Source organism: Myotis yumanensis, unplaced genomic scaffold (assembly GCF_028538775.1).
Source record: "Myotis yumanensis isolate MYYU_CA2020_CCGP unplaced genomic scaffold, mMyoYum1.0.hap1 SCAF_2, whole genome shotgun sequence".
In the NCBI taxonomy this organism is placed as follows: domain Eukaryota; kingdom Metazoa; phylum Chordata; class Mammalia; order Chiroptera; family Vespertilionidae; genus Myotis; species Myotis yumanensis.
The window spans coordinates 209,320,695-209,328,542 of NW_027223753.1; the positions used below are offsets into that span (position 1 = coordinate 209,320,695).

General features: G+C 53.6%; 1 pseudogene; it reads right to left on the reverse strand.

Annotated features, from left to right (window-relative positions):
* Positions 1-800: 800 nt before the first annotated feature.
* LOC139004244 (protein jagunal homolog 1-like) lies at positions 801-6,077 on the reverse strand (annotated as a pseudogene).
* Positions 6,078-7,848: the final 1,771 nt, after the last annotated feature.

The window sequence follows — 7,848 nt, forward strand, 5'->3', positions numbered from 1 at the left end:
AATGTTTCCTTCCAACCACCCATAAATGGAAGTAGAATTTGGTTGATTCCACATCTGCAGTTTCAGTGGCTAAGGGGTAATGGATGGAAATGGAGAGAATGACTAAGAGGCAAGGATGAGGGTCAGTCTGAAAACAGAAAAATCCTGAAGGGCTTTGAAAGGGCGAGGACTATGCCTTCCATCTTATCCTGTGTCCTCCATTTTGGGGCAGCCACGTGTTCGGCAAGGAGCTTCCTCCCGGAAGTCTAAGCCTCTGCTAGCCACACCCAGGAACAAGACACTGACTTGCTCCTGGCCAATCGGCAGAGCACAGTCCTTTCTCCTCCCCTTACTCCAACCCCCCCCCCCCCCCCCCCATAAAACCCGTCTCTACCAGGGGTTCTGTCTCTTGGCCACTTGGCTTGCCATTGTGTCGGTGAGTCTGGTGGACAGGGAGCTCAAGCTAGCTTGAAATAAAGACTCTTATGCTTTTGCATTGGACTGGCTGGCTCCCTGATGTTGGTTTCTTGGGGATCCTGAAATCTGGGCATAACTTGGCTTCAACTTAAACTAGCCAAAGTTTGTTTTACTGCTGTTCTTCACCCAGTTCCAGCCAACCAGGAATAAGTTAAATATCATTTTGCCACCTCAGCTAATGACAACAGTAGCAGCTTTCCAGAATTTGAGCCTAGTTTGCACCAGTTGCCAACACCACAACTGCCAAAATGACAACGGAGATTTTAGAACAGCTCTTCTACCCTCTCCCTCTTCTCCACGGGAGGGCTAGGCTTCACCCCAGGGATCAGTCCATCCGGCAGCCTTCATTTCCGCTTCTTCTCCTGTGTGCTGGCGAACCAAGAGTTAGGAGCTTCTTGCTGTAGTGTAACTGCCAGGCAGGCACTTGAACTGCCAGCACCAACACCAGGTACATGACGGAGACGGCAGAAAACCCAAAGAGGAAGCGGTAGGCCTTGCCGTGGCGATAGAGCTGCTGTGCGACAGGGAACATCTCCATGCTGCCGTAAATGAGGGGGGCGATGGAAAAGAGCCCCATGCTGATCATGGAGAGCACCAGGTAGCTAACGTTGTTGCGGGGGGAGGAGAGGAGACCCAAGAGGGAGGGCACAATACTCAGCAAATATGGGTACTCCCACTGATAGGGCATGGCCATGTTAACGTAAAAAAAACACCACTGAAACCTGTAAAGAATTTTTGTGAGTTTATTTGAGCCAAACTGTCGACATATGCCGGGAAGCAGAACCTCAAGGAATTGAGATAGTGCTCCGGAGAATGGCAGGGTTACATCCCTATTTATACATGAAATTCATTGGTGACAGATTTAAGGAGGTGGGATTAAGCGAAGCGGGGAAACCTCTGTGATAGGATAAAAAGTAAAATGATGGACACATACTTAGGTGGGTGCAGGAACAATTAACAAGGAATCTGAGGCATCTGTCCTGGGCCCAGCACACCTGGTTGTGCCCCAGGGGCTCCATAAAAAGGGAAGTCACAAGTTACCCAGACATCCCAAGGATATGTTATCATAGATGCAAAAAAACAGATGGGCTCAGTTACAGTAAAGGTTGACCTTATCAGTGAAGATATCGGCTTAGGGCGTAACTGCCCACCATAACTGCTTTTAGTTAAGGTTTAATTTCAGACCATCCTTTGTGGTCACTTTAGGTCTCCAAGTCTGCAAAACTGCCATGCAGGCCTCCCTTGAGCTTGTCAGGTCAGCATGTGGCCCCTTTTCGGTCCACAGCCACCTGATCACGTGACAACAGCCTCAGATGTCCCACACTCATCTTGGCAACCAGCAGCAGCCATAGGACCAGATGCATGTAGATCAGCTTCTTGATTTCATACTTGAGGGTCACACTCATCTGGTAGTGCATGGCGACGCGCTCCTGGTGCTGAAAGTCGCTGCCGTCAGTGGCGGCGGCTCGCAGGCCTGCCCGAGACGCCATTGGCCTGGCCCTGCCCTGAACCCCAACGTCGTTCCCGCAGCTCCCCTGCCGCCCGCAGACCCTCCTCACACCGTCTCAGCTCCGGAACCAAATTATTTCTTGTCTTGTCTCTTTCATTCGTGTGCGGTCCCTCTTCCCGATCCTGAACCCTGAACCACGCGGGACGTGGGGGGAAAACATACACATTTACACAGGCCGCCTCTCCTCTGCCCACCCTGGCCTCTGGGTGCTGACCTGTGGGTTCTCCCTCGCCATTTGTTCCCCAGCACTTGTTGTAGGGACCACCTCGGGGTCTCCTGGCAGCGACCTCTCTTCTACAGGATGCTTTTTGGGTCCTGGTACTTGGTCTGCCAGTGAGCCCTTCAGGCTAAGCTGGTAATGGCCCACCTTCCCTCCATGTCTTCCTGGGGGTGCTGACCACCCCACCCCTTTTACTAAGCACTCAAGTCACTGGTCAGTGCCATCTATTTCCCCAGCACCAAGAAGACAGCGACAAAGGGACCCGCCCCGCCCGGGAGAGTCACAGGCCCTAATTCTCCAGCTGTCCAGGCAGGGACAGCTAAGCAGCACAGGGTGGTCAGAGTGGGTTTGAGAGGCAGATTCAGGTGCTTCAGACACAAAGCAGATCCCGCGGCCTCCCGCCCTCTCCTTGCCTTTCTCACAAAGCCTGTTACTTGGGGATGCCCTGAGGATTTATCTACAAAAATGTGGGAGGGTGTATAGTGTGCTAGGGGCAGGGGCCTGGCAGAGAAGAATTACTGAGTGGGCTGAGGGGCAGAGACCATAGGAGAGAAAAATTGCTAATTATCTCACTAGAAAAGCAATGTGTTATGATTAAACCCAGCCGGGTGTGACCTTGCTTTCCTCCCGTTTGTACTTGTAAACTTTATATGAACTTTCACCCTGCCAGTATCAGAAACGGCTAATGAACCGCTTTGCAGTTTGTTTTCTCTTTTTTTTGGAAATACTTTGTAGTATTGCAGATAAAAGGCTTTGCTGTACTATCGGTTGGCACTGCAAGCTGTGATGCTCCTACAGGAGGGACGCGGCTGTAGTCAGCTGGCCAGCTTAATAAAGGCTCTTAAAATTTAAAGTTTGAGTCAGTGGCCAAGGTGAGCAGGGCAGGGCAGGGCAGGCCCTTTCTTTAAGAGGGAGATATTTGCCCGGCCAGCATGGTTCAATGGTTGAGCATCGACCTATGAACCAGGAGGTCAGTTTGATTCTTGGTCAGGACACATGCCCAGGTTGCAGGCTGCATCCCCAGACGGGGGGCGGAGGGGGGGCCTATAGGAGGCAGCCAATTGATGATTCTCATCATTGATGTTTCTCTCTCTCCCTCTCTGAAATCAATAAAAAAATGTTTGTATATATATATATACATATATATATGTATGTATATGAAATATATGTATATAATGTATACTAGAGACCCAAAGCATGAAAATTCCTGTAAGAGTAGGCCTTCCTTCCCCTGCTGCCGGCACTAGCTTTCCTCCAGCACCTGGGACCCAGGCTGACTTCCCTCAGGCCGCCCGAAAGCACTTGGAACCCAGGCTGGCTTCCCTCTGGCCCCGGCTTCGTCAGGAAGGACATCTGGAATGATGTCCAGTCTAATTACCATATTACCTTTTATTATATTTTTTTTATTATTTTTTATTTTTTTAAAGAGGGAGATGTTGAAGGGAGAGCAGTGACCACGGCTTGGTTAATGCAGTGTAGGCACTGCACAGATGATTAACAAAAGGGAATCCTGTGGAGAAAGAATTCCTCACGCTTCACCACAATTGCCATGAAAATATTTATTTGTGGAGAATCGTAAGTCAACAGGAGCAGCACACAGACAGGCCTCTACAATGGTGAGCTGCGGTTTACATTTATAAACACGTTCCCACTCTCACAGTGGGCAGGGCTGGTCACCGCGGGGCCAATGCAACCATTGTCTGAATCTCACAGAGATCGTCCCCTCACAGCTTTGTTCCCAGGCTGACACACCCCCAGAGAAGCCTCCAGATCCCAGCTCCTTTCCTGGAAGGCCTAGGGCAGCGTCGGCTGGGCTCCCAGTCAGTAGCTCCATCCTGCTGGGCCAGTTTTGCAATTGATTGAAACGCCAACTACAACTCGATTAGCAGGTGCACAGCTATAAGGTTAAAACATTCAAAATACCACCCGGTCTACACGGAGATCGGGAATTCCTTTCCAGTTCCCTGAATGGTAACATCTACACCTCCCATCACCAGGACAGGGGTTGCTGTGCGGGCTCGGGTGGTGCCACGGGGAAGGGCTGGTCCTCGCTCTCCAGCGTTGACCTGCAGGCCACGATGTCCCAGCCACAGCGAGCACCCCATAGCCTCAGAAAGGAGCCTCCTGCAGAATGGGCTTCCTGTCACAGGAAGATCAGAACTTGCCCATCGTGGTGGTGGGCTAGGGCGGAGGGGAGGCGGCAGGGTGGGAGCTCCATTCACCGGGACCTCAGTGACGCTGGTAGCCCCCTCCTCTGAAGCAGGGTCGGAGGTGGGCAGGAAGTCTGGCTGTAGCACAGGCTCCGCTTGGCTTGGACAGTGGAAACACTTTTAAAAGACCTGCTTACTCTGCCAGCATTTAAAAAGAAAATTCTAGGAAGAGCCCCCCACTAATAGAGCTTTAAGATATCCCCTAAGTCAGACCTAACAGTATTCACAGAGCTCTGTCTTACAAACAGAAGGAACACATTGTGTGGTGAGCTCAAATCTCGAACGAAAGGCAGGAATGTGGTTGGTAAGACATTGTTTTTTAATCAGTTAGAGAAAACGCTTTGCACCGAGAATCAAGTGCAGACGTCCAGAAGAAGACACATGTGCTATGAGCGTCCCGGGTGGGGCCTTCCAGACTGGGTGATGGGTGATGCTGGGAGGAGGCGCTGAGCACAGCAGGGGATGGGACACACACAGGGCCGCCCTCTTGTGCATCACCACAGAACGCAAAGCCCGGTTCCCATCACCGGACAGAGATTTATACACTGAAGGAACACTCCCCAGAAGCAGAGCTGATGTTTGCCATCTACCAAGGTGGGGCCAAGACCCCTCCCAGCCCATCTGCCCTCGCTGTGTCCCCCTACTGGCAGAGACTGGAAGTGCATGGCTGGATTCTGAAACCAGAATCTACACCTCCCATCACCAGGACAGGGGTCTCTGTAAAAACACAGGCTCTCATGATGTTCTTCTCACCGACACACCTGCCGGCTACTGGATTCCGCACCTGTCACAAAGCAGCCGACCGCACACACACACCAACGCTGCCACAGGCCAAGGCGCACATGTGCTGGCCTCAACCACTGCTCATGGGAGAACTGCAGGCAGTAGGAGGTCTCCTGGGGAAATGATGTCCATCCAGACCAACTGGGCCTCAGTTTGCGGCTTCCCTGGCTTCGGGCAATGGGCCTGGCCTCCCAGAGCCACCTTCTCCAGGGCTTGGGGTCCTTCAGAGGGGCCACTCAGCTTGTACACCTGACATGCTGCCTCCAGGGACACAGGAGCTGGCTCTCCAGGAAGCCCTAACACAGAGCCTCAGAGGATGATGAGAAGGGAACCCCAATGTGGTATAAAAACAGGTGGGCTCCATCCCACTGCTCTGCTGGTGGGCAAAATTGAGTCCAGGGCCACCTGGCTCCCACCCAGACTCAGAGAGCCAGACCACACTCACAATGTCCCCATCTGCACACACTCCACTCTGCTCAGTCACCAACTCCCCTCCCCTCCTTCTAGCCCAGGTAGGGACTGGCGGCGGGCCCCAGGGAGAGAGGTGGGTGAAGGAGGTCCAAGAGAGTAGGTGGGCGGCAGAGAAGGAAGACAGGGCTTCCTGGCTATTCTCCCGAGTACAGTCCAGTCACATGGTGTCCCTGACTCACACAGGTGTGGACCTGACGCCCCAGGCAGGTAGGCGAGCCCATCCAAGGGCAGAAGGACAAGGAGAGGGCGTGTGCACAGTGGCGGTCCAGGGGTCAGAACAGGCTTCCCTCCTTTTGTGTACATGTCACCGGAGGAGTGAACACGAGGTTCAAGCAGGGACAGGAGTGGTCCCTGGACATCCCGTAATCCCCACCTGCCCCACCCTCTGGCCTGGGCTCAACACTACAACACCCTCCTCTTACGCAGAGCAGGTGCGCCAGGCCAGGCGCAGGCCATTGGAAAATCAAACATTTTAAAAATTGGTTCTAACAAGTGTAAGAATAGGACGACAAAGCATCGTTTTACAATCACGGACATATATTGCAAAAGTAACGCAGACGAACACAATCACCTCAGCAGGACTTGGCAATGATTGAAGACTGATTCGAAAAGGGAATCATCGTTTGGAATTCATCTTTAAGGTCTACAGGAGAAGGTTTGAAACACCGGAAAGTCTTGAAACCTGCACTCTGACAACCATCTTCCACGTTAACATAAATTACCATCCTGGTGCATGTTGCTAAGCTATGTAAGATAAGAACAAAGATCAGTTCTAATTTGGACCCAACTTGTATCAAAAACTACTGCCAGGAACCAAGGTTGGGAAATTCTACACATGGGCAGCCCGGGGCCTCTGCTGTCAGCGCGCCATGGAGCGTGTGCGTGTGGAGACGAGCCCAGACAGCACAGGCGCGGCAACACGGGCCTGGGAATGTGGGGCTCGGCCTCCCACGAAAGCTCACGTTTCCACAGGAGCCCACACTCCGCAGAGGCTCTCGGGGTCCCCCAGTTCCTTCTCTCAGTAGAGACAGCTCAGCCCGTCTCCGTCTCCTCGTGGTCGGGGCTCCCTGCCTGCTCGGGGTCAGGGCCTTCCAGCCGAAGCGCAGGGAAGAGAAAGCCTCAGGTGGCACCTGAGTCCATGGTCCCACAGAAGCTTCAAGGAGGAATAAACCCCATCATTCTCTTAGAACGCAGGGGAGTGAGAGAGCGAGACCTAACGTGGGGCCAGGCCTCTGAAATAAAACCGGGAGCCAAGGACCAAACAGCGTTTGCAGAGCGTGAGCTTCCCTTCAAGTTCCCGGTGCTCAAGGAATAAGCCTGGCACCCCACACCGTTCCTTCCAGGTGGGTTTCACCATCTCCTGGAGGACAGACACACCTGGTTCCTTGCCCAGCCCTATACTGGCTCTCAATATTGAAATAAAAAAACTCGTTGGCCCTCTCCCCAGCTCTACTTGGCAGTGGCAGTATTTTCCATTAAATGTGCTACACGCACCCAGGGCCCCGGGTGACTTGGGCTGGTCCCTGTGAGCACCCTGTTGGGGAGGCTGTCCCCCGCCAGGCTGCGGGCCACTCCTTCCTCCTCCTGGTCCTTCGGGCCCTGCAGGGACCAGGAGGCCGGGCTCCTCCCGGGGGCTCAGAGGAGCCTGGTGCTTGAAACCAGGAACCAGGGACACAGCGCCCTGACCCTGTGCACAGGCCACCGCCAGCACGACAGCGCGAGAGTTAGACATTCAGAAGTCACAGTGGGGAAGAAAGACCGAGCCATGTGCCGGGAGTTCAATGGAAAAGGGCCCCTCTTCTTTTTCGGGCATTTTCTACAAACAGAAGAATGTACTACTGAGGAGCTGTGTGGGCCCTACCTGTGGGCAGGGAACCAAGGGCACAAGGGCTGGCCTCGGAGAGTTTGCTTTCCCAGGAGCCACGTGGGGCCCCATGTCCTGTCTCCCCTCCAGGCTGTGGGCTCCCAGACTAGAGGGCAGGGGGCAGAGATCCAGGCAGGCTGAGTCTTCAAGATGGGCACCCCTGCCTGTAGCCAAGCCTAGGGTACCCCAAAACTCTGACAAGTGGAGCCAAGGAGGTCTCGCTGGCAGTGGACAACTGGACTGGTGTCAGGGCCTAGGGCTGAAACGTGTCAGCTGTGGAGCAGGAGCCCAGCTCTGCCCCCCGCACCTGTCTGCACGCTCACTCCCTGGCACG